Source organism: Podarcis pityusensis, assembly GCF_964106645.2.
Source record: "Podarcis pityusensis genome assembly, chromosome: 11".
In the NCBI taxonomy this organism is placed as follows: Eukaryota; Metazoa; Chordata; class Lepidosauria; order Squamata; family Lacertidae; genus Podarcis; species Podarcis pityusensis.
In genome coordinates this window covers 1,855,986-1,878,733 of record NC_138036.1, presented here as the reverse complement: position 1 = coordinate 1,878,733, position 22,748 = coordinate 1,855,986, and the positions used below count along the sequence as shown (strand labels likewise).

Here is a 22,748-nt window from a genome sequence, read left to right as displayed (position 1 = left end):
TTTCGTGAGGCCACAATGGTGCAAAAACGTGGTTAGAAAGCACGGATCCACATGGATCCTCAGGATTTTTGCATTGGGCTACCCCAAACTCACTGTCAAATCACATGTCTGTGGCCACAGCATGAACCACAAAAATCATACGCCCACTGTTTGGTCAGAATATTTTTTTTCTTGTTTTCCTCCTCTAAAAACTAGGTGCGTCTTATGGAGCGAAAAATACTTTAGCTCCCATTTTGGATCTTGGTAGGAACCCCAAGATGCTCTTAAGCAGCTTTGGCACAAATAGTGCTTTGCACAACCCACTGAGGAAGAAAATGGCGCAATAAAATTCCAAACAGTCAATTGCGCATTGATTCGAAATCCAATTAAAACGATTTAGTTTAATTAATTCAAGAACGTGAGTGAACTTCATCCAGTGACACTGGCTTTTCATAGTCTGATAGTCATTTGAACCCCCCCCCCTACACCGCTGCCCCACTGCCCCCTTGCCTCTGAGCATACCCATGGGTCCCCCACAGGGGGCGCCACCACCCACACTTGCACAGACTATACACCTCTCTGTGTGGTGGTTGCATCCCTCCCCCCCCCCCAAATATCCCCAAAGCGCAGCTCCATTTTGGTGTTCCGCGCAGGTCGGCCGAGCAAAACGCAGAGGCTCGTCTTGTTCTGTTTACCGAGAACAGAAATCTTGGATTGTGCCGGCCCCAAGTCTGCGCTCGTCCTTGGAGGGCTTCCCTTGTTAGCTCAGAGCCTCTGGATTTCTGCTGCCTGCTGGGCAGCCCAGATTCCTTCAAGTGCAGTTGGAAAGAACAGCGTCTTCTGTGCTTTTGGCAAAAAAAACTTTGGACACCTGCAGAGAAGCCTTGCAGCTGTGCATTTGAAGATCCCCAGGACTAAGAGGAGGAAGGGGGGGTGTCTCCCTGTTTTGAACAGAAGTCGGGCTGTGAAAACTCCAGGTGAACGTTGGAGAGGTGATCAAGAGCTGTCGTGGATCCCCTGTTAGGCCTGCTCCTGCAAAGAGAGGCAATTGATCCGTTCAAAATCACAGGGATTTTCTAATCTGGCAGTAATGGAAAGGAATTGCCGGGTTTTCCCCCTGCCTGCTCCTCCAGAGGTCAGATTTGTTGCCCTTGATCCACAAAGCTATGAATTGCATATCCCAGGGAGTGGAGCAAAGGGGGGAACGGCGAGGTTTTCAAGCGTTCTTTTGCTCATCAAGGCTGAGCGCATTCATAAGACACGTCCTCCCCCCTTCAGCCGTCCACCGTGCTGTTGAATTTGTATCTAAATTGCTTGCTTGTTCACTTCCAAGGAAGGCTTTCAAATCTGCAAAGCCCATAATAAGGGGCCATGAGTCAAGTTAATTTTTGCTGGGAGCGCTCTTCTGTAGTGTGATGGGTTTTCAAACAAGGCTTTTTCTTTGGTGTCGTCTGTTTCTGTTGTAGAGGACATGCAAGAGGGCAGTTGTGCCCAGAGAAGGGAGCCAGCCTTAAAGAGGGGGAATTAAAAGCATTCTGCTCTCTAAATGGGAGGTTTTATCACGCGGCAAAGACCATGGGCCCTTCTCAAGAGCTTTCTTCCCGTTTACTGCACTGGAGAAGGTGATAGTGGAGCCAGGAGCCAGGAGGAAGACTCAGATAATTTTCTGAGAGAGTTGGAAGGACGTGGAGGTTCTGGACCAGACTTCCTCAACCTCAGCCCTCCAGATGTTTCAAGACTACAATTTCCATCATCCCTGACCACTGGTCCAGCTAGCTAGGGATCATGGGAGTTGTAGGCCAAAAACATCCGGAGGGCCGAGGTTGAGGAAGCCTGTTCTGGACAGTCCATTGGAGATGGTCAGGAAGGGACTGGATCCAGAAGAGTACCTGTTTCTATAAAGGTCCTATAGTGTTCTTGCAGACTGACCCTCTGAAAAGGTGAGGGGGAAGGAGTAATAATTATGATATTGAAATTATTTCATCGTGTGCAAGAGGAAGGATAGTTTGCATTGGAGCCAAAGATAGTAAAAGTCATAGTTAACCTATGGAACTCTCTTCCACTGGAGGCAGGGATAGCCACCAACCTTAAAAATGGGAGTAGACAAATTCATGGAGGAGGAGAGAGGGCTATCGATGGCTCTAACCAGGATGGCGGAGCCTCCATGACCAGAGGAAGTAACAGTTCTGACCCATGTTTGAAATTCACCAGGTGTATTTTGCACCTGGCTATCGGCCACTTGTGACCAAGTGAAGATGGCATCTGGTGTCTCCACCATCTGGAGTTGCATGCCTGGGGATCCTTGAATCTTGCCTATTCTCACACAATAATACCACATCCTCTAGAATTCTATCCATTATATTTTCTCTGCACAATCAGAACGAATTTCAGGAACCAAAAAGTTGCATTGGAAAATACGACTTTCGTGCTGTCTGGCCCCCCAAATGGCAACTAGCCATTTCGTTTTGGTGACTTTAAGGTTTAAGGAGCCATTGGCACCTAGCTTATATATCTGAGGTTACAGCACTGGTTCTGAATCCCAGTGGCTGGAAAACACAGGAGAGGAGAGGTCTCTTTTGGTCAGATCCTGCCTGTTTCCCACGGGCAGCTGGTGGACAAGATGGGAGGGGCATGGGCCTGATCCAGAAGACTCTGCTTATGTTTTTATATTCTCTGAAAACATCTGTGAAAACATTCTGCGGTCGTAATGGATTTCCTAAAGGAGGGAGACCAGCCTACATTTGCTTACAGTTGGCCACCTTCACAGAAAAAGGCGTGTGCTATCTTTTCACATACTGGCTAAATATAAGAAAGTTTGACTATTGCAGCTTGACCCAGTTGGGTCTTGCTGACCAGCGTGACTCAGCCCTTTCGATTTGTCCAGGTTTTAGAAATTTCTGTTTGGTCCTCCTGCTTGTTTGCTGTTTTCCCCTCTTGAGGCTCGGGGGCTAAGAAACCTTGCCTCCTAAATCATCTGGATGCTGAATTCTGAGCCAGTTTCCATGTTTCTGCAATGGAATTTGCAAATGCGTGGAATATCTTCCTGTCCGGGGAGAGAGAATTCAGTGCTGTTTCGAGTCCTCTTTTTGGACCGGTATCAGCACAATTCCATTATCTAAATCTCTAGAGCTCTGTGGGCAGTATCCTTCGCTGGATAGGATCGGGAGGCAGAGGAAATGAAAAGCTGCCATGCCTCCATTCAAAGAATTGAAACTCAAGAGCATCGCTTCCAGATGAGAAGCCACTAAGGCCTCATGTCTAAGTGAGTCGTCTTCTCCATTGCTTGCTACTCACTCAGAGGCAAGGTTTTTGGGATTGGGGAAGAGTGAGAGTGCTGGTTTTTGGGGTGGGTAGACCCCATGTTGCGCTTTAACTTTTCACGCTTTAAAGCTTCGTGTCTAAGCACTCTTTCTCTTGCCCGGGAGAGTCCCCTGCAAAAACTGCTCTTTAAAGCTCAATCGCAGCAAATGGCAATCCACAGAAAATCCGAATTGCCATCTATAGTGCTCCAGCTTTGAAGAGTAGGGATTTGCGAGGGAAGCTCTGGGGTAATAATAATAATAATAATAATAATAATAATAATAATAATTGCAAACAGAACTCAAAAGCTGTGTGTGGATAAGCTCTAAGACTTTTGACCTGGGAGTTTGTGTTTTACTGTTGCTAGTAAAATAAAATCGTTGTGATTAGTGGACGGTCACAATCAAGGCCTATGATACTACCCTCCCAAATTAAAAACCATAAGCCCCTAGGCCAGTAAGCTATAAGCAGACAGTGACGGCACGGCTCAAGTTGTGCTTCCACAAGGAGAGCATTCGTCAAATGGGGAGCCACCACTGCAAAGGCCCTTTCTCTTGTCTCCACTCTCCCCTATTTCCTTTGGGGTGGGGACATGAAGAATGGTCTCAGATTAATCCTATTTGGGGACCTTCTGCAAGCAGATCAGGTGCTCTGAGCAATGGCTCCTTCCCTTAATATTTATGTGGATCTCAATATACATTGTTCAGGAGAGCGCTCCCTTTCCCTGGCCCTGCAGAGGAGCTTTTTGGGTGCAAAGGAAGCTACACCCTGTTTCCTTTTGCGGAGGCCTTCAGATTATTCCTCTTCTTTGCAGTGATTGCTTCATTGCAGGGGGTTGGACTAGATGACCCCTTGGGTCCCTTCCAACTCTACAGTTCTAGGATTTTTCCCTTGAATGGACCCTCTCCAAGCTCTGCCTTCCTTCAGGTCCTGCTATCAGCACGTGGGGGCTGCTTAACCTGATTTTTCTTCTGCATTTGAACCTCAACACATTTTGATGTCTCTACAATGTGCAAGTTCAGACTGCGACCATCATCACTTTTAATGCGAGCGGTTGACAAATCCATTGACACTCCTTTTGTTCAGGATGTTGGAAGTGAGATATTTTAATTTTGCTTTTATCACTTGGAAGAGCATCACTTTGTACACAGATATAGACTTCTTGTGTGCATTGCCTTTTAAACAAGAGTTTCTGATGAAGCAGAAATTATCTATCTGGGTCTTGGCCATTTGTGGAATACCAATACTTTGAGGTTGCTTTAAATCGAGCAAAAGTATATTCTCACCTTACTTCTGTTTTTAAAATACCGTTTGTATCAGCGGGGTGACTGTTCCTAGCTGTCATATGGGGGGGTGGAATTCAGGATTAAAATGCAGACACTTTCAAGTGTGATTCGTGAAGTTTTCTGTGCTTTCTCCCTGACGTGGTGTTTATTTCAGCTCTTATAAATGTTAACAAAGAATCAACTGGTGGCAGGAAGACAGTGGAACTGTCTATAAAGACAATGGGCATCAAAATGGCAGGATTTAAGAAGCTGGAAAAGTTGGACCTGTGGATGCTGGTGCTCACATCCTGAAGAGCCTGAAAGAACGAGACTTGTCCAGGGCAAAAATGCCTTTTTTGGGATCTGAAAACCAAGAGGGGAACATTCAAGAAAGTATCAAAGTTGCTTCCATGGGGGATGAAGCTAAAATATGGATGGCTGGAATTATTTTGACAGGTGGGACACATCCATATATACAGTCGTACCTTGGCCGTTGAATGCCTTGGTATTCGGATGTTTTGGCTCCCGCACACCTCAAACCCGGAAGTGAGTGTTGCAGTTTGCGAACTATTTTTGGAAGCTGAACATCCGACGGGGCTTCCGATTGGCTGCAGAAGCTTCCTGCCAAGGAATCCAGTTCATTTTGTTGTTCCTTTAAGTACTTCGTAAAAGGTTCCCATTCTTCTTTAAAGTCACAGTTGTCCTTATCGCGTAGTTTATGTGTCAACTTTGCCAATTCCGCATAGTCCATCAGTTTCTCTTGCCACAGTTCTTTAGTCGGGATTTCCTCATTCTTCCATCCTTGTGCTATTAAGACTCTTGCCGCCGTTGTCGCATACATGAAAATGTTTTTTAGTTTCCTTGGCAGGTCTTTTCCTACAATCCTTAACAAAAAAGCTTCAGGCTTTTTTTTTACAAATGAAAGATAACTGTTAAAATAATAATAATAATAATAATAATAATAATAATAATAATTATACCCCGCCCTCCCCAGCCAAGACCAGGCTCAGGGCGGCTAACAACCAATAATAAAAACAAGTTGATTAAAATACAATTTAAAAAACAAGATTAAAATGCAACATTAAAACATTAAGATGCAGCCTCTTCACAGGAGGAGAAAGGAAAAAAGAAAGAGGGGGAGGGAATCAAAACTTGAATGGAATCAAAACAATGCACAGTACATGGTTAATCCATGGAACTCCCTGCTGCAGGAGGTAGTGATGACCACCAAGCTGGGTGGCTTTGAAAGAGGAACTGGACAAATTCATGGAGGAGAAAAGGGCTATTGGTGTCTCCTAGCCAAGGGTGGCTCCGCCCTGCCTCCTCTTCTGAATCCCAGTTGGTAGAAACCACAGGAAGGGAGAGGTCTCTGGGGCCCAGATCCTGCTTCCTGGTTTCCCACGGGGCGTGTGGTTGACCCCTGAGAGATCAAGATGCTAGACTAGATTGGCTACTGGCCTAATCCAGCAGAGCCTTCTTTTAATGCTTTTGTGTTCTTAATGTGCTTAAAACCTTTCCTCCTGACCTTGACAGCTTCCCAATTTTTAGGGTCTGTGAAGCAATCTGCACGGTGGGATTTCGTTTCCAGCCCTAATTGGCCCCTGCAGTCGGCTTCCTGGTTCATCGGCTGCGTTTGGGTGTGTGGGTCCCCTCTGGGCAGGGGGTTCAAGTGCTTGGCAAAAGGCGCTTGCCTCTCTGGCTGCCCCCATTTAAGCAGACGCTGTCAAAAAAGCAAAAGAGCAACGGGGAGGGGGGTGAGAAGGAGGAGGCGAGCTGTAATTATTCCGCATTTATTATTGATACTCTGAAATTGCTAGAAGGAGCCTCTAATGTCAGCAACTGATACGACTTTCAGAAGACAATTTAGCTCTCATGTCTGTGTTTATTAGCTCCCTCGGCTGCTGCAGTCACTGAACCTAAAGCCTCATTTGCTACTGTCTTGTTGGGAATTTGAATCTCGCCACTTTCTGTCCTCTCTCTCTCTCTCCCCCCCCCCCCTTTCTGCATGTCTGGAAAGGCCTCTCTCTCTGTCTCCGAGCGCAGCCCGACTGAATGTCCCTAGCTGCTGCCCAGGCGCGCTCAGGGATTTACAAGGGCTGGCAATGTATTAAACGGCGCTCTTTCCGACTCTCGACCAACTTCTGAGTTTGGCAGTGATGAATGGGGAGGAGTTGGAAAGGCAGGTATTTAGAGCCACCGGAAAATTTAAGGGGCTGCCACCATCCTTTTGCAGTTATAAGAGGGTACCCAAGGACACAAGCTTATAGCCAGAGGGAGGCAGGCAAATCAAAACTGTCACCAGAATTTCTCTCCCAAGGATCGCTGGGGACTGCAGGGGTGTGAAAGAGGCAGAACTGGGGATTCCCCCCCAAATCTGGGGGTTTCTTAGCTGAATGAAATCTATACCCCATAAGAATGGTGCAGATTGCTTCCTCCTCTACGCTCCCCACCAGAAGGGTGATAAAAGGCATCTCTCAACGTTGGGATTGGGAAGTTCACGTGCAGCCTCATAGAATTATAGTTGGAAGGGAACCCAGGGGTCATCTAGTCCAACCCCCTTCAAGGCTGGAATTGCAGCCAAATAATCCCTGGCAGATCCAGCCTCCATTTGAAAACCTCCAGGGAAGGAGAATCCACCATCTCCCGAGGGGAGGACCGTTCCACTGTTGAACTGTACATTTCCGAGCACAATTCAAAGTGTTGGTGCTGACCTTTAAAGCCCTAAACGGCCTCGGTCCAGTATACCTGAAGGAGCGTCTCCACCCCCATCGTTCTACCTGGACACTGAGGTCCAGCTCTGAGGGCCTTCTGGCGGTTCCCTCACTGCGAGAAGCCAAGTTACAGGGAACCAGGCAGAGGGCCTTCTCGGTAGTGGCGCCTGCCCTGTGGAACGCCCTCCCACCAGATGTCAAAGAGAAGAACAACAACCAGACTTTTAGAAGACATCTAAAGGTAGCCCTGTTTAGGGAAGCTTTTAATGTTTAACAGACTAGGGGAAAGGGAAAGGGACCCCTGACCATTAGGTCCAGTTGTGACCGACTCTGGGGTTGTGGCGCTCATCTCGCTTTATTGGCCGAGGGAGCCGGTGTACAGCTTCCGGGTCATGTGGCCAGCATGACTAAGCCGCTTCTGGCGACCCAGAGCAGTGCATGGAAACGCCGTTTACCTTCCCCCTGGAGCGGTACCTGTTTATCTACTTTCATTTCGTGCTTCCAAACTGCTAGGTTGGCAGGAGCAGGGACCGAGCAACAGGAGCTCACCCCATCGCGGGGATTCGAACCGCCGACCTTCTGATCGGCAAGTCCTAGGCTCTGTGGTTTAACCCACAGTGCCACCCGCATCCCTGTTTAACAGACTACTGTATTTTAATACTTCGTTAGATGCCGCCCAGAGTATAAATTATTATTATTATTATAACTGCTCTTGCCATCAGAAAGGTCTTCCTGGTGTTGAGTCAGAATCTCCTTTCTTTAAACTTGAAGCCCTTGGTTTGGGTCCTACCCTCTGGAACAGGAGAAGAGAAGCTGGCTACATCTTCCATGTGACAGCCTTTCAGATATTTGAAGATGGCTTCCATATCTCTTCCCAATCTCCCCTTTAGCAGGCTAAACAGCTCTTTCAGCCGATTCTATTAGAGCTTCCAACTCTACAATTCTATTATTCCATGTGCAAGGGAAGCAATTATATGCAGTAATATTAATGAAACCCAAATCTAAATCGTGTAACAGGTGTGTTGGGGGGAGGTCGATGGATGCACCCAGCCCTCTGGGCCCCCACCGGAAGTTTTGCTGCCGTGACATTCCTGCTGAGAGCATTGGCTGAGCCACGGCAGAGCGCTTGGCCTCCCCATCTCGGCTACCCACAATGCTCTTCTCTCTGAAATATGGCACAGCCGCTTAAGTGAAATTAAGGAAGCTGTGAATCTCTGTGATGAACGACGCAGACGGCTCAGACCTTGAGCAGACGCCATTCCTTTTCGGAGAAACTAGCTGCCTTCCTGCTTCTGCTGCTGCTGTTGCGTTGACCGTGATTTAGCATCTGTGTGGTGGGTGCTGTACAGGGCACCAAAATGGCCCCTTTCCTGGGTTCAGCAGGGCTTGTACACACTGTCTGCCAGCCACTCTGGGAAGAAGGGCAGGAGCCTAGTTTGGCATGCTTTATGGGGAGGCAGGGGCAGAAAGTCTGGCGCCAAATATCAGCAGGCAGGAGTGGCCATGAAGAGCCGGACGGGACACTGGGGTCTTTCCAACAGCATTCATAGAATCATAAAGTTCTGAAGGGACCCAAGGGTCATCTAGTCCAACCCCTCGCAGTGCAAGAAATCTCAGCTAAAGTATCCGTGATAGATGGTCCTCCAAACTCTGATTAAAAACCTCCAAGGAAGGAGAGCCCGCAGCTTCCCAAGGGAGACCATCCCACTGTCGGAACAGCTCTTGCTGGCAGAAAGTTCTTCCTGACGTTGAGTAGGAATCTCCTTTCTTGAAGCCATTGGTTTGATTCCTGCCCTCCATTCACTTGTTTGCTCAGCTGCTTGGCAAGTTCAAGTGGGGCAGGTGAATCGTCCTCCTCTCCTCTCATTCCTTCTTTCCTGCAGCCCTGGAAAAACATTGCCCGCTGGATTTCTCCCTGTTAGGGTGTCGGGAGTCCAGGTTCCCTGCTTGATAACACAGTAGGCGTAGGTAATTAAAAAGGAGGATTCACTGCAAAAACAAACAGATAGCTCTGGACAGCTTTGACAAAGCCTCCAGCATCATTACTCAAGATGACCCTTCTGAAGACTCCTTCCAGCCGCGACAGAAGATATTGAACTTTCGACTCTTATGTCTCTTGTTTTGCTTCCTGTCTTGAAGCCCCCCCATTCACCGACTCTTCGGACTTAGTGGATCAGCTCCAACCTCTTTCTGTGCTGAGAGGCTGAGTTTATTCATGCCTCTTTGTGCTTCCTGCGAGCTTTGGCTGTGTTCCCGCCTGCTCTCAGCTACTGCCTTATCAGCTGGTTCGTCAAAGAGCCGAAGTCTGAAGCTGCCTGCTCTCCAATATCTGAGCCTCTCTGTTCCTGGCTGCTTTCTGCAGTTGGCTACAATTCTTTGCTTGGAGCTGGCTCATTCCTGACATAGGGTATCCCAGTTCATGGTGCAAAGGGCACTTTGAAAGCTCCAGCAAAACAGGAGTCGGTCTGGCCAGTGCTTAGATGGGTGTCAATCTGTGGGCCTCCTTTGCACTGCCCCTTGGGGGGAAGAAAGTTGGGGTCCTCACCTGATGTGCAGTTGACCTGTGGAAGTTGCTACCACAATATATAGCCATGCTGGCAAACTGGTTGGCTTTAAAAGGATCAAACAACTTCACGAAGGGCAAGGGTGTCAATGGTTGCCATTCATGATGGTTGCACTTTTGCAGGATTGCCCTTGCCCAGATTATTGAGGTGCCAGCTGTTTTCCAGGAAGGGCTGACTGTTTCTTGTCTTGCTTTGCCTTTTTGTAGGAACATTAGAAATGGGGTCAGCCCCCAAACCTATCTAATCCAGCATTTTGTTCTCCCAGCGGCCATCCAGATATCTAGGAGAAGCCAGCATGCAGAACCTCAGCCCTCTCCTGCCTTGGGATTCTGAGCAAATGGTCTTCTGAATCACACTGCAACTCACCCTGGCAATTTCTGTGACTGGTAGCCGTCAATAGACAAAATGTTAAGACCCGTGCCCTTTTGAAAAGGATGCAAAAGGGATCTAGGGGTCTTGAATAAACCACAAGCTTCACCTAAGTCAACAGTGTGATGCAGCAGCAAAAAAGTGAATGCTATTCTAGGCTGCATCAATAGAAGTCTAGTGTCCAGGTCAAGGGAAGTGATAGTACCACTCTGTTCTGCCTTGGTCAGGCCACACCTGGAATACTGTGTCCAATTCTGGGCACCACAATTTAAGGAGGATGTTAACAAGCTGGAAGGTGTGCAGAGGAGGGTGACCAAGATGATCAAGGGTCTGGAAACCAAGCCTGATGAGGAATGGTTGAAGGAGCTGGGTATGTTTAGCCTGGAAAAGAGGAGACTGAGAGGAGAGCTGATAGCAATTTCTAAATGGCTATCACACAGAAGGGGCAGCAATCTTGTTTTCTCCTGTTCTGAAGCAAAGGACTTGAACCAATGGCTTCAGTTTGCAAGAAAGTCAGGAAAAGCTTTCTGCCAATTAAGAGCTGTTTGACAGTAAAACGGACTCCCATGGGAGGTGCTGGACTCTCCTTCCTTGGAGGTTTCTAAGCAGAAGTTGGATGGCTGTCATATACAATCTAGTTGTGATTCCTGCATTGCAGGGGGTTGTATTAGATGGCCCCCAGGGTCCCTTCCAAGTCTACATGCCTGTAGTTCTGTGAAGCCATTCAAGTTGGTTGCAGTTACTCCATCTTTCTTGCTGTAGACTGAAATATTATTATTATTATTTGGTCTGTCCTGAGTCTTCCAACAGTCTGCTTTGCTGGATGACCAGGTCCTCTCTTCTTACCTGATGGGCTGGGCCCATGTTTAGTGTGCATTGATGGGACAGGCAAATCCTTCCTATGTGCATAGGTGAAAATCACATCCTTGAAGTCAGGAAGTCAAACACACATTTTTTGCCTCTGCAAATTGAGCTGTGTAAATGGCATTTGCGCATTTCATTCATACCTTGTCCCATGGAGCTGGTGTGCTGGGCAGGGGGTGTCTCTGCAAACCCCTTCCTCTCTCCCTGCAGTTGGTCTGACTGGGGCAAAGGTAGTGCCCCCCCCCCAGGCATGTGGATGAAATGGCAAAAGCAACACACACACAAACATCACTTTTAAGAGCCAACAAATAACAACTGTGTGTTTTTCAAACTTGTATTGGAGATGCCTGGTCTTATATTTATCTCATGACGACAAAGATTGGATCCTAATCTGTGTTTTACCTTTAATCTGATTCTGCTTGGTGAAGTATTGCAGACATATTACATTGTTATGTCATTTTCTGTTTTGTATAAATTTTCTTACATGCGGCGTTCTTTTGAGCATTTCAATAGAAGGAGAAATTGTGCTCGATAATCCAATAATTTATGAATGACAAACCCGTCCTGCGTGCAAAAGATTCTGCCTGTGTTAAGATAGGGACCTGGGACTGTATCCAGACCAAGTTCTGTTCAGAGGAGCTGACCGACAAGTGCACACCCATTAATTCCAGTGGGTCTACTCTGAGAAGGACTAATGCTAGATGCAACCATTGGTAATTGGTAACCATTTCTTGGTAAGTGACATGGCGTGTAGGTTTCCTTCCACTAATCTGGAGTGTTTCGGACTATCAGAACAAAGACTTCACTCATGTCTGGGGATGGGGAGGTCTTTCCCTCCCCACTGCCACATTGTCCCATGATTATGAATAAGTGATTATTTTATATCTGGCATTTCTACCTCACTGTTTTGCCCAAGGAGCTCAAGGTGGCATAGATCTCCCCTTCCCTATCTAACCCACACAACATCCCTGCCAGGTAGGTTAGGCTGAGCGGCAGTGACTGGCCTAATGGCTGAGCTTCATGGCCGAGTGGGAATTTGAACCCTGCTCTCCCAGGGGACACAGGTGGGACTGTGGGTTAAACCACTGTGCTGCTTGGGCTTGCCGATCGGAAGGTCGGCGGATCGAATCGCCACAACGGAGTGAGCTCCCGTTGCTCGGTCCCAGCTCCTGCCAACCTAGCAGTTTGAAAGCACGCCAAAAAGTGCAAGTAGATAAATAGGTACCGCTCCGGTGGGAAGGTAAACAGTGTTTCCGTGCGCTGCTCTGGTTTTGCCAGAAGCGGCTTAGTCATGCTGGCCACATGACCCAGAAAAACTGTCTGCGGAACATGACAAACGCTGGCTCTCTCGGCCTGTAAAGCGAGATGAGCGCCGCAACCTGAGTCGTTCGTGACTGGACTTAATTGTCAGGGGTCCCTTTACCTTTATCTCCCAGGTGTCTTAGTCCAACAATAACCAGTATGCCATACTGCCTGTAGCCCTTCCGCTGCAATATGTCCTGGCTAGCTTCCCAGAATCATCCCAGACCTTTTTTGATGCGTTGGCACACTCTTCCTCAACCCCATGCATTCTGGATAGCATCCACCAATTATGGCCCTTGCATCGTGGGGTTGGGATAGATGACCTGTAGGTTCCTTTTTGATGTGTTGGCACACTCTTCCTCAAGGGGCTGCCTTTGAAGGTGACCCAGAAACTACAACTAATCCAAAATGTGGCAACTAGACTGGTGACTGGGGGCGGCCGCCGAGACCACATAACCCCGGTCTTGAAAGACCTACTCTGGCTCCCAGTATGTTTCCGAGCACAATTCAGAGTGTTGGTGCTGACCTTTCAAGCCCTAAACGGCCTCAGTCCTGTATACCTGAAGGAGCGTCTCCACCTCCATCGTTCTGCCCGTACACTGAGGTCCAGCGCCGAGGGCCTTCTGGCGGTTCCCTCGCTACGAGAAGTGAGGTTACAGGGAACCAGGCAGAGGGCCTTCTCAGTAGTGGTGCCTGCCCTGTGAAATGCCCTCCCACCAGATGTCAGAGAACAACAACTACCAGACTTTTAGAAGACATCTGAAGGCAGCCCTGTTCAGGGAAGCTTTTAATGTTTAATAGACCACTGTATTTTAATATTTTGTTGGAAGCTGCCCAGAGTGGCTGGGGAAGCCCAGCCAGATGGGCGGAGTATAAATAATAAATTATTATTATTATTATTATTCCTTCCAGTAATAGAATTTTACCCAAGCACGTGTTTGATGTTTTCACATCTTGCGCATTTGCACCCTGAAGTTCAGGAGTGGCTGCAGCTGCAGTGGTGCTTCTCCAAACCTGGAATTTGGCAAAATCTGGCACTTGGGGATCCTGCAGCCGCTGTCGGTGCCACGTCACAGGAAAGCGAAATAGTGCTATTAGGGACTCTTTGCCTTGCTTCCCTGCGGGCAGCAGAGGGGCCTGAGGTCAGCCATCTGAAACCCTGGCTGGGAAGAGCAGCGCTCGGAAGCTGCCCCAGGGAACCATCGCCACTCTGACCTCCCAGAGACCTACCCTCTCCCCATCTCCTCTGGATCCTGCGCTGTCCCTGTGACTCAGGCCTGGGCTGAAAGGAACGGTGAGGCCATCTGTCGGCGTAGCCTGCCGTCATCCCCATCTGATCTGCCGAGGAGGCGTTTGACCTTGCTTGTGACACCGAGTCACCCTCTGACTCAGACCTGCGTTGCTCTTGCACTTGCACAGAGATGCTATTGGGTGAGGCAGCTGCCTGGGTCGCCCAATGCAGCCTCTTTGCAGCAGCCAGGATCCTGGTGTTGGCAGGCATCTCTGCAATCCTTCAGCCTGCCAGAATCTGGGAGTTGCAAGATATATGCAGGCTTCCTTGTGCGGTGCCAAGTTTCCCAGAGCGATTTTCTTGCCGCTAGGACGTATGTAGCGCGGGGGGTGGGTGGGTTAATTCTGACAGAGCCCCTTTGTGCCTTTTGGCTACTGAACAAGCCGCGATCCTCGTGTACTCGTCACTCCTTAATTTGTAATTACTTGTCTAATTGACAAAGTTGCATGCTTTTTCCCCAGGAGGAACTCTTTATATTTACTAATTCAGTTTGCTTTGGAGGGAAGCGGCCATTCTGCGCATTCTTCGCTGTCGTCTCCCCAGTCCAACCCTTCTTGCTAATTAGTTCTTTCTCACAGGCTGGCTATTAGTCAAGGTAGATAAGCAGAAATGTCATCCTCAGGAAGGACTTCGAGGTGGGAGGGAAGCCAAGGGTCATCTAGTCCAACCCCCGGCAATGCAGGAATTTGTTCCTCTTGAGGACCAGATCCTGGGGGCAAACAGAGGTGGGCTTTTAGCCTTCAAGCTGTTGGAACATATCCAGACTAGGTTGGACTTGGGTCTGTTCCACAAAAGGTCTTGCATTTGTACTAGAGTTCTTTGGAGAGCAGAATGGAATGGTATGAGACAAAAAATGAGCGTGCTATTCTCACGATGGCCCAGAACAACCTGAGCAGGAGGCCATTTCCCCCTCCTTTTTCTTTTTGGTAACATCTTTATTGGGGACGCAGGTGGCACTGTGCGTTAAACCACAGAGCCTAGGACTTGCTGATCAGAAGATTGGCGGTTAGAATCCCCGTGACGGGGTGCGCTCCCGTTGCTAGGTCCCTGCTCCTGCCAACCTAGCAGTTCGAAAGCACGTCAAAGTGCAAGTAGATGAATAGGTACCACTCCGGTGGGAAGGTAAACAGCGTTTCCGTGCGCTGCTCTGGTTCGTCGGAAGCGGCTTAGTCCTGCTGGCCACACGACCCGGAAGCTGTATGCCGGCTCCCTCGGCCAGTAAAGCGAGATGAGGACTGCAACCCCAGAGTCAGCCACGACTGGGCCTAATGGTCAGGGGTCCCTTTACCCTTTACCTTTAACATCTTTATTGAAAGTTCAATCTGACCAAACTGCGGGAGGCAGTGGAAGACAGGAGTGCCTGGCGTGCTCTGGTCCATGGTGTCACAAAGAGTCGGACACGACTAAACGACTAAACAACAACAACAACAATTGAAAGTTCTAAAAGTACATAACCATACGAGCACCAAACATGGTGAGACACAAACAAAAAAGTAAAATAGAATCAGAACCTGTGCAGTAGGGAAAAAGGGGGGGACCCCCCAAAAATGCTGTTTCTTTTACAAGGTTGTTATTATACTTCACCAGATCTTAACCTATTACAGTATTTGTAAGAATGGATTCCAAATATCATTGACTTTTCCATGGCAAGTCTGCGTTTATATGCAAGTTGTTCATATGTTTCGAGTTTGTATAAGTCTTTAATCCAATTGTAGAAGGGAGCTGCCACATTATTATTTTTCCAGTTCATCACTATCAGTCTTTTTGCCGTGATAAAGGCAGGCAGAGTCCACTTGTATTGTCCTTTTGTAAGGTTCCATGTGCTGGGTATATAATTCAAGAGGATATTTTGCTTTGTAAATACAAGGTTGTTCCGTACAGTTCTGTTGATGGTTTCGGTTAGCTTCTGCCAAAAGTTTTTCAATATAGGACAATGAAAAAACAGATGTTTTAGAGAAGCATTATCTCTATTGCATCTCCAGCAGTTAGATACCTTAGATAGCCCCCCTTTTAAACAAACGTAATGGGGTCCACCATATTCTAAATATTATTTTTTGTTGTATGAGCCTCCTGTGGTTTCCAGCAACTGTGGAAGCAGAACATCGCCATCTTGGCTAGCAGCCCTCAAGAGCCCTCTCCTCCTCCATGAATTTGTGTCATCCTTTTTAAAAGCCATCTGGACTTGTGGCCTCTACTGCCCCTTGTGGGAGGGAGTTCCACAGTTTAACTTTTGTGTTGCGTGAAGAAAGGCGTTTCTCTCTCCGTAATCTTCCAACATTCAGCCTCCTGGAACGTGTGAAATCTAGTGTTACGAGACAGGGAGAAAAAAAATTCCTCTGCCCATTTTCTCCAGGCCAGGTATCATTTTATAAACTTCTATCATGACCTGCCTCCCCTTATTTGCCTTCTCTCTAAACCAGGGGTTTTCAACCTGTGGGTCCCCAGATGTTGTTGGACTACAACTCCCATCATCCCTGAGCTCTGGCCTTGCTTGCTAGGGGTGATGGGAGTTGTAGTTCAACAACATCTGGGGACCCACAGGTGGAGAAAGGCTGTGCTAAACCCAAAGCTCCCAAATGCCTCAAGATTTCTCCATAGGGGAGTCGCTCCATCCTCTTGGGTCGCCCTTTCCTGAAGAGCCTCAAATGGATTGGACAAAGCCCATTCGGTCCAGAGCAAGAAGATTGCCAGTTTCCACGGTTTCATGCAGCCCCGCCATCAGAGGGGGGGTTCAGTGCTTGCTTTCCCCCTGCCCCCCCCCGGCACTGCTGTCTTCTCGCCTCTGCAAAACAGTTTCCAGCAAATAGCCTTGCTCCCTTTTCCTTTAATTCACATTGCTTGGGGGGAAAGAAGACGCACACAACCCAATTTCTTGCTTGCCTGAGCCTGGGTCTGATTGGACTAAATGGGGGCCATGCAGAATATAGCTCATCCCCAGGGCCTACCTACTCGCAACATGTTGATGAGCACCAACCCTCTCCTATCCATCTCCCCACCCACTTTGGTAACATGAAGGAGGACAACATTTGGCGCCCCCCTTAATTACCGTATTGGCCTGAATATAAGCTGAGGTTTTTTTTTTCCAAATTCCAATCGTGAAAAGTTAAAGTGTGGCTTATATTCACGGCCTTATGCTGCCAGCAAAGCGGCGCAGCCCCCCCCCCCCCCGGAAGCAGTGTGGGACAGCGGTGGCCAGCCCGCCTGCCCGCTGCTCCCAAGCCTTCCCCAAGTCATCGGAAGGAATGGGGGAGGCCGCCAGCAAAGCAAGTTGGCTCCCCCCCCCCACAGAGCAGCCCGGGAGTGCGTGGTAACAGCGCCCGTCCTGTCTGCAGCTCCCAAGCCTCCCCCAAGACACCAAATTTGAAGGGTGCGGCTTATATTCTGGCCAATACGGTATTTCTTATTTTCATAATACAGTCATACCTCTTGTTACGTTTGCTGCAGGTTAAATCTTTTCAGGTTGCGTCCCGCGGCAACCCGGAAATACCAGAAAGGGTTTCACTGCTCGCGCATGCGCAGACGCTCAAAATGACATAATGCGCAGAAGCGGCAAATAGCGACCCACGCACGTGCAGATGCGGGTTGCGTTCTGCTCATGTTGTGAACGGAGCTCCGGAACGGATCCTGTTCGCAACTAGAGATACCACTGTAGTTCCTTTTGGTGCAGTTGGTACTGACTACTGCTTTCTGAGTTGCAACTTGCTGTCCCAAGACCTGTCTATTGAAGCTCCCCTTGACTTTGCGCTGTCTGCGGTGGAGCTTCCTGCGCTATCCCAAATCTGGCTCTGCCCCCACACCTGGGACAGGTACTGTCCCTGAGCACCTGGTTTTGCCAAGACCTCAAAGCTCCTTCTTGCGTCTCATTCTGGGAGGCAGCTGGTGTCTCAGTTTTGCCCTTGATGCTTCCCTCCTTGCTTCTGTCGGAGGTTTATTTCTGGTGGGAGGAGAAGGGGCCAGGAAAACAGCCTCCGATAGGTTAGTCTGGCTGCGTCAGTCTTCCCGGTTTTAAAACCTTTTAGCTTTTTTATTCCCCCGGATTTATAATCCTGTGCATCTATAGGAGCCTCGGAGAAGGTAATAGCCTTTTACAAACACGGGGATATTGCAACATAAAAATATTAATTATAAAGCAATCAAGGTACAAGGGGAAAAAATGACAAGATAAAACGTGCCTATATATAAAAAAAGATGCCCTAAAAATATATGCTGTTGGAATAAACGCTTGATTATCCTAAGCCAGTAAAAGCTTGTCTAGACAGGCCGGGGGGGGGGGGAGAGATTGGGATGGGGGCTTGCCGGGGAGGGGGCTCAGGAGCTGAAGAGCACCCACCAAGCGTTGCCCTCTCTGCCCCCAGTCCTTGGTCGGGTCACAGAGATGCTCTCTTGCACCCGGTGACCTGGGGTGAATGAACGGCCCAATTGAGGGGGGGGGGCGACCGGGGTCAGCGTCACTTCCTGAAATAAGCAAATAAGTTGATCCCTTCCCCCAGCAGCTGTTTGCCCTGTTATGGGAAACTTAAAGAGGATGTCTGCCTGCCTGTCTATCCATCTATCAACCCACAGTGGACGCTCGGGTTGCGAACGTGATCCGTGTGGGATGCACGTTCGCAACCCGTGTCTGCCCATGCGTGGGTTGTGATTGTGCGCTCCTGCGCATGCGCAAAACACGATTTAGCACTTCTGCACATGCCCGACCGCCGAAACCCAGAAGTAACCCGTTCTGGTACTTCCAGGTTTCGGTAGTCCGCAACCCGAAAAAACGCAACCTGAAGCGGCTGTGTAACCCAAGGTATGACTGTATTTCAGATCGGATGGGGGACCACATGTTCAGATTGGGGGGATAACATCTAGGGGTTGGCCTAGATGACCCTCAGGATCCCAACCCTATAATTTAGAGCAGGCACATCCAACAGGTAGATCGCGATCTACTGGTAGATCACTGGCTCCCCCCAAAGAAGCTCAACAACTTTGGCTCCCCTAAAAAAAGCTCAACATTTTTGCCCTGCACCCCCCAAAAATGTGGCTTTCCTCCTCCCTAAAAGGAGCTCAACAACTTTGACCCGAACCCCCAAAACCAGGGATTTCCTTCCTAAATAAAGCTCAACAGCTTTGACCTGAACCTCCCAAAAGTGGTCACTGCCAGTTTTTAACTGTGAGTAGATCGCAAGTTTCCTAGGAGTTGTCCACCCTGATTTAGAGTACTTTTAGCCTGCCCTTCATCACATGATCCCAGGCCTGAGTGGGTTACAACAATATATGCACACAGAAGCTCATCCTTAAACTCCTGGTGCCTCACGACACTTGTGACCTGGCCACCTATCGCACAAGGTGGAATTAAGGAATATGTTGCCATCCTGAGTGGAGCTGTCCATCTAAACTTCCTCTTGCACTGCATTTTCCAGACACGTCTGCGTTTTAAAGTTGTGCGTCGAAGCATCCCCTTCCCCCTGGCCCTTTCCCTGGGAAAACCTCTGTTTTACCTCTGAATCTGAGCAAATGGCAATCCGTGGTGAATCCGATTGCCATTTGCAATCAGCAGAAAAATGTGGGTTTTCCTGGAGAAAGTGCTGCAGGGATACAAAAGAAAACCCCCACTCGGACACTGAGCTTTAAATTGTGGATCTATGCCAAGAAACAAAGGGCAATCCGGATAAGCCCTGGCTTTAAAGCGAGGTCAGATAAATCCATGTGGAATGTCTCCAAGGATTCGTGATGGCTGGATGGCACCTCCATGTTTAGATGCCATTGATCTCTGGTTACCGGTTTCCAGGCCTTCAACAGATGTCCACGAATGGCAGGCCACCTGAGATGCCAACACTGGGCATGGAAATGGGGCAGTGGGAAGGAGCATCTCCCAAGTGGGCAAGAAGTGGACAGCAGAATGTGCCATTTTTGGGCAAGGCCAGTTCCCTAGAAGGGACCAATGGGCTCTTCTGCATATGTGGATGATACCCAGCTCTACCTCTCTTTTAAATCAGAACCAGTCAAGGCGGTGAAGGTCCTGTGTGAGTGTCTGGAGGCGGTTGGAGGATGCATGGCGGCTAACAGATTGAGGTTAAATCATGACAAGACAGAAGTACTGTTTTTGGAGGACAAGGGGTGGGCGGGTCTGGGGGACTCCCTGGTCCTGAATGGGGTAACTGTGCCCCTGAAGGACCAGGTGCGCAGCCTGGGAGTCATTCTGGACTCACCGCTGTCCATGGAGGTGCAGGTAAATTCTGTGTCCAGGGCAGCTGTCTCCCTGCTCCATCTGGTACTCAGGCTGAGACCCTCCCTGCCTGCGGACTGTCTTGCCAGAGTGGTGCATGATCTGGTTATCTCCCGCTTGGACTACTGCAATGCTCTCTACAGGGGGCTACCTTTGAAGGTGACCTGGAAACTACAACTAATCCAGTATGCAGCAGCTAGACTGGTGACTGGGAGCAGCCGCTGAGACCACATAACACTGGTCCTGAAAGACCTACATCGGCCCCCAGTACATTTCCGAGCACAATTCAAAGTGTTGGTGCTGACCTTTCAAGCCTTAAACGGCCTCGGCCCAGTATACCTGAAGGAGCATCTCCATCCCCATCGTTCTACCCAGACACGGATGTCCAGCTCCAAGGGCCTTCTGGCGGTTCCCTCATTGTGAGAAGCCAAGTTACAGGGATCCAGGCAGAGGGCCTTCTTGGTGGTGGCGCCTGCCCTGTGGAACGCCCTCCCATCAGATGTCAAGGAAATAAACAACTTTCTGGCTTTTAGAAGACATCTGAAAGCAGCCCTGTTTAGGGGAGTTTTTAATGTTTTATCATGCCACCCAGAGTGTCTGGGGAAATCCAGCCGGATGGGTGGGGTAATAATAATATTAATAATAATCATCATCATCATCATCATCATCCTGTGTCCTGTCCTGCTTGTGAGTTGGCCGCTGTGAGAACAGGATGCTAGACTAAAAGGGTCATGGCCGGATGCAGTAGTCTCTTCTTTGATTATTATGTAGCGAGGCCCGCGAGCACTTGGGTGCAAATGGCGCTTTGCGTGTAGGTGTGCGCTTTCTGTCACATTTGTCAGTCATTGCTCTGGTGGTCTCCAGGCATCCTCGCTGCCTGCCTTGTGAATGATGGGCTGCCCGGTGGGAGGGGGGAAGGCACCGCTGAATTTTTCAGTGGCTGACACCTGACAAGCGTGATGAATGGGCGCCCGGCATGGGCTGCCGCAGTGACAAACGGACCGCTCCCTCCTTCAAGCTCCAGGAAAACTTTGCAATTATTTCCCAGAGCTTTGCAAATGAGTTTCTCAATCAGGCCCGCGCGGGAGTTTCCCTTATTTACTCCTGTTTAATGGGCCTTCGAAAGATCAGATCCAGCAACCCGCTGGAAGTCAATGCAAGGACTCCCACGTGTTGCCAAGTACTTTGTGACAAAGTTCTCCGTCTGAGCCATTGGACGCAGCACGGCGGCTTCCCAGTCCTGTGTGTATAAGAAATTCCCCGGAGCTGCCTTGTTGTTGTTGTTTATTCGTTTAGTCGTGTCCGACTCTTTGTGACCCCCTGGACCAGAGCACGCCAGGCATTCCTGTCTTCCACTGCCTCCCGCAGTCTGGTCAAACTCATGCTGGTAGCTTCAAGAACACTGTCCCACCATCTCGTCCTCTGTCGTCACCTTCTCCTTGTGCCCTCCATCTTTCCCAACATCAGGGTCTTTTCCGGGGAGTCTTCTCTTCTCATGAGGTGGCCAAAGTATTGGAGCCTCACCTTTAGGATCTGTCCTTCCAGTGAGCACCCAGGGCTAATTTCCTTCAGAATGGAGAGGTTGGATCTTCTTGCAGTCCATGGGACTCTCCAGAGTCTCCTCCAGCACCAGAATTCAAAAGCATCCATTCTTTGGCGATCAGCCTTCTTTATGTTCCAGCTCTCACTTCCATACATCACTACTGGGAAAACCATAGCTTTAACTATACGGACCGGAGCTCCCTTAGGAACCCGTTTTTCAACAGTAATGCCAACCACGTTGAGCAGACTTGCAGGACGGGCGTCTTCTGCAGAGACCAAAAGCCTGCCAGCGCCAAAACGTAGCGATGAGATAGTATTAATGGGTTCCCTCTGAAGAGCAATTGGCAGGCTTAATCCTTGGAAGAACGGCAGCCTTCCTCGCAGGAAGGTCGTAAAGGGGGTTAAGATATGCTTGGCTATGGTGCTTGGAATACTTGCAGGGAAGGGGAGTCTGGAAAGTGATGTGGCTTTTCATTTTTCAACATTAACCAAAATGTTCTCAGCTGAATAACTTTGTTTTTGTTCACCTTTGAGACTTGTCTTTTCCCTTATCCCTGACATGGCCATTTTCTTACTTGGGTGTGGAAGACTCGTGTCTGAATCCTGGATTAGCCCTCCTGCTTGCTAAGGTAGCAAACATCCTGCAGCCTAGCCTACCTCACGGGGTTGTAGTGAAATAATTGAACCACGCACAGGCTTGCATGTATTTATATATTGCAATTGTATACCACCTTTTTCTCTAAACATCTCAAGGTGGCATATGTGGTTCTGCCCCTCCTCTTTCAATCCCCACAAAAATCCTGCGAGGTAGGTTAAGTTGAGAGGCAGCGGCACCCAGCGAGCTTCATAGCCAAGTGGAGGATTCGAACCCAGATCTCCCAGGTCCTAGTCCCACACTCTTAACTGCTCTGCCGCACTCCCAGCAGAGTGGAACTTCAAAGCAGCATGTACAGATGCCTGCCATGTAGAGAAATCCCTCACATTTGCTCAGCATTCAGAAAGGCTGGACTGAGTGAGGCAAGAAAAAAAGGTGGCAAACGACTCCTTTTTGCAAAGCATTTTGCATGTGGCGGAGAGCAGCTCAGGGGCGGAACTTAGCAACACTAACAGCAGAAAAGGGGTGGAAAGATTTCCTGTGATTTCACCTGACTCGACACCTGCTTTTATCTTGACAGGAAGCCCTGGATTTCAAAGGCGAGACCCCAGAACAGGGAAAGCGTGGAGAAGCTGAGAGGAGTTGGATGAGCAATTTGGACCACACCTTGCTGCCTGCAACACCTGAGAGGTAAGGGCCTCTTGACCAGAGACCAATGCATGTTTATTCCGTGTTCACAGAGGTTACTGCTCAGGAAG

The 22,748-nt window shown here is 48.9% G+C and overlaps 1 protein-coding gene across 2 annotated transcripts in view; it reads left to right on the top strand.

Annotated features, from left to right (window-relative positions):
• CNTFR (ciliary neurotrophic factor receptor) overlaps positions 1-22,748 on the top strand; it is a gene marked incomplete at its 3' end in the record, with an annotated part of 431,249 nt that overhangs the window by 78,564 nt on the left and 329,937 nt on the right. For both annotated transcript variants that reach the window (XM_080973618.1, XM_080973620.1), the window contains exon 2: positions 22,571-22,680. The remainder of the gene's footprint in view (positions 1-22,570; positions 22,681-22,748) is intronic.